Source organism: Pongo pygmaeus, chromosome 5, assembly GCF_028885625.2.
Source record: "Pongo pygmaeus isolate AG05252 chromosome 5, NHGRI_mPonPyg2-v2.0_pri, whole genome shotgun sequence".
Classification (NCBI taxonomy): Eukaryota; Metazoa; Chordata; class Mammalia; order Primates; family Hominidae; genus Pongo; species Pongo pygmaeus.
In genome coordinates this window covers 167123606-167133752 of record NC_072378.2, presented here as the reverse complement: position 1 = coordinate 167133752, position 10147 = coordinate 167123606, and positions in this window count along the sequence as shown.

Below are 10147 nucleotides of genomic sequence, written 5' to 3'. Positions count from 1 at the left end.
CGCCACCTGCGGCCCCCTGTAGGATCCACTAAGTGAAGCCAGCTGGGCTGACTAGTGAGGACTTGGAGAAGCTTTATGTCTAGCTAAAGGATTGTAAATACACCAGTCGGCACTCTGTATCTAGCTCAAGGTTTGTAAACACACCAATCAGCACCCTGTGTCTAGCTCAAGGTTTGTGAATGCACCAGTTGACACTGTATCCAGCTACTCTAGTAAGGACTTGGAGAACCTTTGTGTGGGACACTCTGTATCTAGCTAATCTAGTGGGGACGTGGAGAACCTTTGTGTCTAGTTCAAGGATTGTAAAGGCACCAGTCAGCACCCTGTCAAAACACACCACTGGGCTCTCTGTAAAATGGACCAATCAGCAGGATGTGGGTAAGGCCAGATAAGAGAATAAAAGCAGGCTGCCCCAGCCAGCAGTGGCAACCCACTCTGGTCACCTTCCACACTGTAGAAGCTTTGTTATTTCGCTCTTTGCAATAAATCTTGCCACTGCTCACTCTTTAAGTCCGCACTGCCTTTATGAGCTGTAACACTCACCTCGAAGGTCTGCAGCTTCACTCCTGAAGCCAGCGAGCCCCAGGGACCCACCAGAAGAACCAACAACTCCAGACGCATTGCCTTAGGAGCTGTAACACTCACCGCGAAAGTCCGCAGCTTCACTCCTGAGCCAGCCAGTTAACTCTAACTCAGGAATTTTCTAAAATAAAGGGAAAGGTTCCCAAATACTCAAGAATCAAAACACACAGCTGTGATTCATTTTCTCACCAATGTCACATGGCAGATGGAAGAGCTGATTTAAAAGCTTCATGTCACCCAGGTAGACAGGAGGATTTATTGGCAATTGAAAATGCTGGAATACAAGTCAATAATAATGATTTTACAGATTGTTTCTATCATTAATATATAGGCAGTAGGTTTTCATTGTAATAACAGCATTATGTAGATTAGCTACAATAATTACACCCCGCCGGGCACAGGAGCTCACACCTGTAATCCCAGCACTTTGGGAGGCTGAGGTGGGTGGATCATTTGAGGTCAGGAGTTCGAGACCAGCCTGGCCAATGTGGTGAATCCCCATCTCTACTAAAAATACAAAATTAGCCGGGTTTGGTGGCGCATGCCTGTAATCCCAGCTACTTGGGAGGCTGAGGCAGGAGAATCGCTTGAACCAGGGAGGCGGAGGTTGCAGTGAGCCGAGACCATAACATTGCACTCCAGCCTGGACAACAAGAGCAAAACTCTGTCTCAAAAAAAAAAAAAAAAAAATTACACCCCAAAATCTAAGACATGTTTTTCGATTTATGCAGTCACTTTTTAATTCAATGTTATTACAAATGAATTAAAACAAGTAGGTGAACTGAGGTAACTTGAAGTGATGTAGCTTTGAAAGGGATGTTTTTGCTTCAAAGTGAATCAGTTCTTACAAAGATGAACCCATTTTGTCAAGGTGAATATAAATGTTAAATGAACATAATTTTTTGGCAGTCAATTCAGCTTTGGAAAACTTTTCAGTATATCTGAAACAACTTGGGTATCTGATATACTTTTAAAACCTGTAATTTTTTAAATTCAAATATAGATCAAGTATTGCCAATGAAATTTAGCACCTGAATTGAGATGAATCATAATTGCAAAATGCACATCAGGTTTTGAAAACTTAGCACGGAAAGAGGAAAAGAAAATATTTCAATAATAACTTCTATATTGATGACATGGTGCAATAATATTTTGGATATAGTGGGCTAAACAGAATATATCATTAAAATCAATTTGACCTTTAAAAACATGTGTAATGTGTCTACTAAAAACGTAAAGTTCCAGCGTGACTCCCATTATAATCCTGTTGGACATATTTGGGCTCAGAACCTGATACTTCAAAGTACGCGCTTTTGCATGCTGGGAACTTTAAAGGAGATTGGAAGAGCCCAGAAACAAGGTCCTCCTGTCTCATGGCCCTCTCTTTCCTGCAAAGCAAGCCATAAAACCTGGAATGGTCCCTCTCTCCCTTCTCTGTTGAAGACCCTTTTTCCAGAGGGGTCCTGCCCAATATCCAGGAGGAAGGAGGTCCTGAAAAATCTGACACACAGGCCTTGCTGGGGTTCCCCACTCAGTTTATGACCGTTACCCTTACGTTCAATCACATCTCAACTGGCTATCCTTTCTCCATCAAACCTAAGCATAAAAATACAGTTTCCCCAGATCTTTGGGTCTTTATTTCTGAGAGCTCCTGTGTCACATAAAACTTTGGTTGCATACATCTGTGAGGCTTTTCTCTTGTTAACGTGTCTTTTGTTACAAGGTGTTGGCCGTGACCCTAATGATGAGTGGGGGGAAAGCGTCACACCTTTCCTCCCCTACTTACAACAAGGATTCAGAGCCCCCTGCTCTTCCTACCAATGATGGGTGGAGACAGGGCCTCAGTGGTCCCGTCAAATGTTCCACTGGCTGGATGGGTTAGGTTACTTTCCCATAGTTTGCTTTCACTAGTTTCTGTTATTTCTCATTTATTTCCTGTAAACTGAAGGATACAGTTAAAGATTTGATTAGATTCAGGCTCAAGATTTCCCGCAGGAATACCCCTCAGTGGGGCTGCTGGCTTCACAACATCCTCCTGTCTGGCACCTGGAGCTGGCCCCCTTCCCTTAGTGAGGCTAAGGTCCAGTGGATCCCTCCTTGTGAGTCTGCATTTTCCCGTTGAGGACCGACAAATCACCCCGGGCGTTACACCAACTGCCTGGTGCCTGTCTCCATTTCTATTAACCATGGACTGAATGCTTTTAGCATCCCTCAGTGATTTTTGTCTGAAGCAGTAACTTCACTTGGGATGGCAAAGTGGTGTTCTTTTCATTCTACTATTCTTTCACATTTATTATCTGGAATTATTCTGAAAAGAAGAGCTTTCCTTCATCACCAGGGCTAGCTGAAATAGTTCATACAGATAAATGCTCTCTTCCCTTTACTTACGGAAAGAATTAGTGCGCTGATTAAGACAAAAGACTTTGGTGGTGGGGGGAGGGGGATTGTTTTGTTTGCTCTCTATGTATCTTTTTAAAGGTTTTTTAAAACTGTTAAGTTTCGGGACGGGCGTGGTGGCTCAAGCCTGTAATCCCAGCACTTTCTGAGGCCGAGGCAGGCAGATCACAAGGTCAGGAGATTGAGACCATCCTGGCTAACAGGGTGAAACCCCGCCTCTACTAAAAATACAAAAAAAAAAAAAAATTAGCCGGGCATGGTGGCATGCACCTGTAGTCCCAGCTACTCAGGAGGCTGAGGCAGGAGAATTGCTTGAACACAGGAGGCGTAGGTTGCAGTGAGCTGAGATCGCGCCACTGCACTCCAGCCTAGGCAACAGACCAAGACTCCGTCTCAAAATAATAATAATAATAAACTGTTAAGTTTCTACAGATAGTTTATTGGAATATAATTTGCACCCATTTAAAGTGTCCAATTCAATGGTTTTTTAGCATATTCACAGAGCTGCACAACCCTCACTACAATCAATGTTAGACCATTTTCATCACCCCAGAAGAAAGCAGGTCCCTGTTAACAGTCACTCTCTATTTTCCCCCAAAAGTCCCTGTCCCTGGCAACCACCGATCTATCTCTTGACTGGATTTGCCTACCTTGGGCATTTCATGTAAGCAGATCATATAATATGTGAGCAGATTGTACATAAGCAGACCACACAATACATGATCCTTCCTGTCCGGCTCCTCTCACTTAGCCCTGTGTTTTCAAGGTCCTTCTATGCTGTAGGAAACATCCCTGCATCCTTCCATGCATGGGTCCATACTTCATTTCTTTCTGTTGCTGAATAATATTCCACTGTAGGGATACTTAATCTGTATTTCTCTATTCACCAATTGGTTCAACACTTGGTTTCTGCTGAGCTGATTTTCCCCCAATCCAGTTTTTACCACACACAGAACCAAACGATTGTGTAAGAGAAGCAGATAAGAGGATCTAGAGAGAGCTCATGACGTTTCTGACCTTCTCCAAGGTTAGAAACCAACAGCGATAACATCTCTGCCCTTTACCCTCTAAGAGAATAGATAATGCTTTGAGGGTTAAAGGGTACAACATTTAGAACCTCTCCCTGATAAAACAAACAAACAAACAAACCCATTTGTCTGCTTAGTAGCAAAAGAAAGAGAATAGTAGGTAGGAGTTGCCATAAAGTAGAATAGCTGGAAAAAGAGAAATTCGTATTTGTCAAATATATTATTGGCAGTATCAGGCCTTTTATGGCAATTATTCCTTTTAATTCTCATAAATACTCAACAACTTATATGATGTGATATTTACTGCTTTCATTTCATAGATTAAAAAATTGAGGCCTAGGGAGTGTTAGTTACTTGCTACATACAGACAGCTACAAAGCAGTCAGGCTCATCCAGCCTGGGGTGAGGCTCTGAGCCATCCCACAGCACCCCCAGCTTGGAAGGCATGGAAGCTGTCATGGTGCACAGCGGTCGGGGTACACAGCCATCAGGGTGTACAGCCGCCGGAGCCCCTGGGAGGCTTAGTCCCACAAATCCACCTTCCAAACAGGCTCTATGTTCAAAGAAGTTTGGGAGGACCAGGTACAGTGGCTCACATCTCTAATCCCAGCACTTTGGGAAGCCGAGACAGGTGGATCACTTGAGACCAGGAGTTCGAGACCAGACCAGCCAACATGGTGAAACCCTGTCTCTACTAAAAATACAAAAAGTAGCTGAGCATGGTGGCACAGGCCTGTAATCCCAGCTACTTGGGAGGCTGAGGCACGACAACAACTTGAACCTGGGAAGCAGAGATTGCAGTGAGCTGAGATCACGCTATTGCACTCCATCCTGGGTGACAGAGTGAGACTCTGTCGCAATAAAAAGTCTGGGAACTGCTACATGGTGAGAGTTCCTCTTGCGGTATCACAATTCACATAGCTTAGTAATGGCTCTCAGAAGAGCTGCAGAAATTAAGTAATTGCCTGATTCAAAAAAGTTTCCTAAATACATTTGACCATGAAAACCTCCTCACTATTTCTCCCTGCTCCCAGCTCCTGGGGACAGAGGAGTTGGGAAAGCTGCCTGTATAGTATGTTGAGCACTTTTCCCCTCGTGACCAGCAGCGGATAACCTGTGGGCGACAGTCCAGCATTTGGGATTATCCAGTTCCCTTCAAAGGAGGATTTTGGCTTCTATTGATGATTGTTGCTTGAATCCCTCATTTCAATAGGGATTGCAAAACAGTGATGTTTCCACTTCCTTTGACCCTTTGCCATTTATTTGCTAGCAAGTTACTGAGTTGCTAAACGGAGTAAAGATTCCTTGCCTGCAAAACCATTTCTTTGTGACTTCTCCATCCACAGTGGAAGGACTGAAACCAACCTAAGACAAAAATAGGGAGCAGGAGGGAGCAAAGCTGCTTATTAACAGCATGTACCAGGCCCTGGGGCAGCATGTGGATTCATTAGAGGTGGGACAGGAAGGGCTATCTTAGCTAAAATATTGTGCATTCATACTTGACTCGTTATATTGGTTTTTGAATCTAGGTGACACTGGTGACTCGGGGTCAAGGGCCCGAGTTTCTTAGCTTATTGGTGTACTACAGTACATTCTTTAAATTACTAAGCAAATGGAATTAATGTGTAACCTAAGAACCAAATAGAGGCAGGTGTTGGGCTGAGAGAAAATTGGGCAGCAGGACAGAAACAAAACAATGCATCTTTACATTTACAAAACACTTTTATCCTCCACTAAATGCTTCCTTCTAAATTGCCTTCGCCATTGTAACAAACCTGCAGGAAAGACAAACGGGCTATTTATCCCCATTTCCAGAATGAATGAATGAACGAAATAAAGGCAATATGATCAGGAACCGGTGGAATTCAGTGTTTTCACTCACAGAACGACTCTGCTTTTTTATTTTTTCTTTCTTTTTCCTTTTTCTTTTTGAGGCAGAGTCTCGCTCTGCCGTCCAGTGCAGTGGCATGATCTCCGCTCAATGCAACCTCCGCCTCCTGGATTCAAGCGATTCACCTGCCTCAGCGTCCTGAGTAGCTGGAACTATAGGCGCGCACCACCAATTCCCAGCTAATTTTTGTATTTTTAGTAGAGACAAGGTTTCATCATGTTGGCCAGACTGGTCTTGAACTCCTGACTTCAAGTGATCTGCCCACCTTGACCTCCCAAAGTGCTGGGATTACAGACATGAGCCACTGCGCCTGGCCTTTTTTTTTGGTCTATGTTGATAATTGGATGACAGAAGTTGGTTTATTACAAGTGGAAGCTTTTCTTCAATCATAGGAAGCTGATGGACACTGTAAGATCAAGGAAAGAACAAATGGAGGTAATCGGCTTAGAGCCAATCAGCAGCCTCCTTGGAGGAGTGTGGGCCTCATGAAAAGGTAACACAAGTACTACATGCTGAAATGGAAAAAAAATACATTTTTGTAAGAAAATGAATTAAAATTAGACTGTTAGAAAAATACTATGTAGATACATGAAAAAATTCATAACCATGCAGGAAATGCATGACTGCCAACATTTTTAATGACATAGTTTCGATTGAAATTATGGTTAAATTAGTAACACATACATTCTGTTCTTGACAAAAATTGGAAACATTAATCCTAATCAGTGAACACTTAATAACTACCTTCCCCTGAGATAATTACAAAAGAAATAGAAATTCTTCAGAGTATCATTTTCCTTATTCTCTAGAAAGAAATAAAAGCTCTTTAGATAATACGTTTATTATCCCAGGGCACAGAAATCTCTGGCCTAGGGATGAAAACTGAAGTTAAGCAGTTGCCATCACGCATTGCAAATGGCTCTGCAGATCAGGAAGGATGAAGATTCCCTTTGTGGACAGGCTGGGCGCTCCCCAGCAAGTCAGCCGGAACCAGTCATGCAGCCCCATGCGGAGGCTCTGCAGAGGGGACCCAGCCCCTTCTACAAGCAGACGCACTGTCATCGCATACACAGTGTACATGGACTGCCTGCACAACACTGACCCATAAGGGGTGCTCTGTCAACAGAGGCCAGCTTCCTTCCAAACTGATCAGAAATCTGTCCAAACTCACAGATCCTGCGTCTACAGGGAAGCACCAAGTGCAGCCTACTCTGATTGTCGTTTCTGAACTTTGATGGGCAGGTGAGATTGGGGCTCACTGCTGGGCCTTTACACTCACTTCCACAAACCTGGGGTTCAGAATAGCCAGTGATGCTTTCATTTGTGCCTTCCATATGCTGTCCAAATATGGACAAACCATGTATGACTGGCCTTTCTAAAGTTTTACAAAATCATGTACATGGGTCTATCTATTGCTATGTTCTTATGCTTTAGATCACATTCCTGCTTCATATTTGAAATAAGATACATGGCAACATGAAAGAAATACTTTTTGTGGTAACATGGGGGAAGCATGGCTTTGAGAGTCGCAGAGAACTTAGTTCAAACCCAAATTATCCACTTACGTATGTCTTTTGTCTTTACATACTCCCATCTGTACTCCTTCATGGAACGGAAACTAGTGGAAAGCTCAGAGGTCCCAACTGAGGCCCAAATGTGGGAAGTAGAGCCTCCTGACCCCAGCCCAGTGGTGGCAACAGTGCATTAGGGACAGGTGCCCTCAGTAGAGTTTCTCCAAGTGCTGGACACTGACCAGCAGCCTCAGAGTCACCTGCAGTGCTCATTAACCATGCAGCTTTCAGCCCCAACTCCAGACCTTCTGAGTCTGAGGCTGGGATCTAGGAATCTGCCAAGGATTCTTCTGACAGCTCAGGTTTCAGAACCACTATCCATGAGGAAAAGAAACATATTAAGGGCTAAGACAGAGCAGCTATGAGATCCAGAAGCCTGTTATCACATGGAGAGTCTCCTTTTCCACCAATCTTGCAGAGCAGTTTGGGTTCATTCAAGAAGCCACTCAGTTTCCTTATACCTACCTTCTGGGTTGATGTGAGGAGGAGAAATAATGTACAAATAGTGCCTAATGATCAAGAAAAGGTAACTATTAATAATATTATTATTAATAATCAAGACTCCTTCACTTTTCATAGGCTGTACATTCCTAACCCCATCATGAAGCATGTTCATGTGGAACAGAACAACCTTCCTGGTGTTATGATAAGACTGCAATATTGTGTAATGAGATACACTTTCAGAGACGATCAAGGTCAGCTGTGACCAATAGAGACCACGATCCTAACAGAAAATGAACCCCACTCAATCAAGGGCTTACCATTTTCATTCTCAAAGGCATTTCTTCTTCTTTAACACCACTTATTTTGAATAGATAGCATATGTAGACTGTACAAATTTCAAAAAGAACAAAGGAAGATACAATGAAAAGTCAGTGTCACTCTTGGTCATCCTTAGAGACAGCCACTACTAACATTTCTCCAGTATCTTTGCAAACACGAATGTATATATTTTCTTTGTCCCTATGCACAATGAGTAGCATACTTTATACACTATTCAGAACCCGGGTTTTTTTCTTGAAAATAAAAAAGATATTTCATATCAGCACATATAGAATTCCTTTATTCCTAATGGCTGTATACTAATCCACTAAACGGATGCACCATAATTTATTTAACTCTCTCCCTATGGTGGATATGTAAACTCTAATCTTTCCATACTAAAAACAATGCTGTACACATGAAATTGCACAAACTGGCTTGTCTATCCTAGGAAATCTCTAGATGAGCTTGCTGGATCAAAGGGGATGTCCATTATTAACACTAATACACTGCAGTTCACTAATGTTGAGAATTCCTGTTCACCAAAGGCATTTCTTTTATTTTTTATTTTAGAGACAGGATCTCCCTCTGTTGCCCAGGCTGGAGTGCAATGGCACAATCTCGGATCACTACAACCTCCACCTCCCGGGTTCAACCGATTCTCACGCCTCAGCCTCCCGAGTAGCTGAGATTACAGGCGCGCATCACCACGCCTGGCTAATTTTTGTATTTTTAGTAGAGACGAGGTTTCACTATATTGGCCAGGCTGGTCTCAAACTCCTGACTTCAAGTGATCCACCTGCCTCAGCCTCCCAAAGTGCTGAGATTACAGGCGTGAGCCACCGCACCCGGCTACCAGAGGAATTTTGTTTTATTTATTTGTTTTTTTGGAGACAGGGTCTTGCTCTGCTGCCCAGGGTGGAGTGCAATGGCGCAATCTTGGCTCATTGCAACTTCCGCCTCCCGGGTTCAAACGATTCTTCTGTCTCAGCCTCCCAAGTAGCTGGGACTACAAGCACATGCCACCACGCCCAGCTAATCTTTTTATTTTCAGTAGAGAGGGGGTTTAACCATATAGCCCAGGCTGGTCTCGAATTCCTGACCTCAGGTGATCTGCCCGCCTCGGCCTCCCAAAGTGCTGTGATTACAGGCGTCAGTCACCGCGCCCGGCCACCGGAGACATTTTAAATGATCATCCACATTAGAAACAAAACGAAACGAAACAACCTGGAAACGTGAGCAAAAGCCTTCAATGTGTTCTTTTCTCTGCCTTGGTGATCCGAAAGTCGTGCTGCGGTTTATATACTCCTAGGCGAGGGTCGCGTGCTAATGATCCCTTTCTTTTCAATATGCACCCGCGGTGGGACTTATAGAACCTTTATTTTCAACACGTAAGCAGCCACGCTTCCTCGAGCCTAAGGCTTTGTGCTATTCTTAAATGCTTTCCTCCTCCGACGCTGCGGCTCCCTCCTGAACCCGCAGCTGCAGCGCGTTGGTGAGGAGCGCCGGCCCTGGGTGCCGCCCGCCACCCTGGAGGGACTGGTCCGGGGGAAAGTGCTCGGGAGAAGCCAGGGGTCCTGGCTGCCGTCGCTGGCCCGGGACTCTGCGCACTCCCCAGTGCCCGGAAACCGCAGGCTGGCCCAGCTTGCGGGCCGGGTCCGCCCTCGTGGGTGCGGGAAGCGCGGGGGACGCGGGCCGCCCGGCCAAGGTGCCCTTGCCAGGAACCCGCGCAGACACAGGCCCCGGGCGCCGCGGGAACCCGGCCAGTCCCACCGCGCGCTGCGCCGCAGGGGCCCCACTGCAGGGCGCCCCAAGACCGCGCGACGCTCGGCAGGGCGGCCACAGTCCTGCGGGTCAGAGAGATGTCACCTCCACGACCCCGCTGGCCGGGAGCCGCGGGAACCTAGCAACCGTCT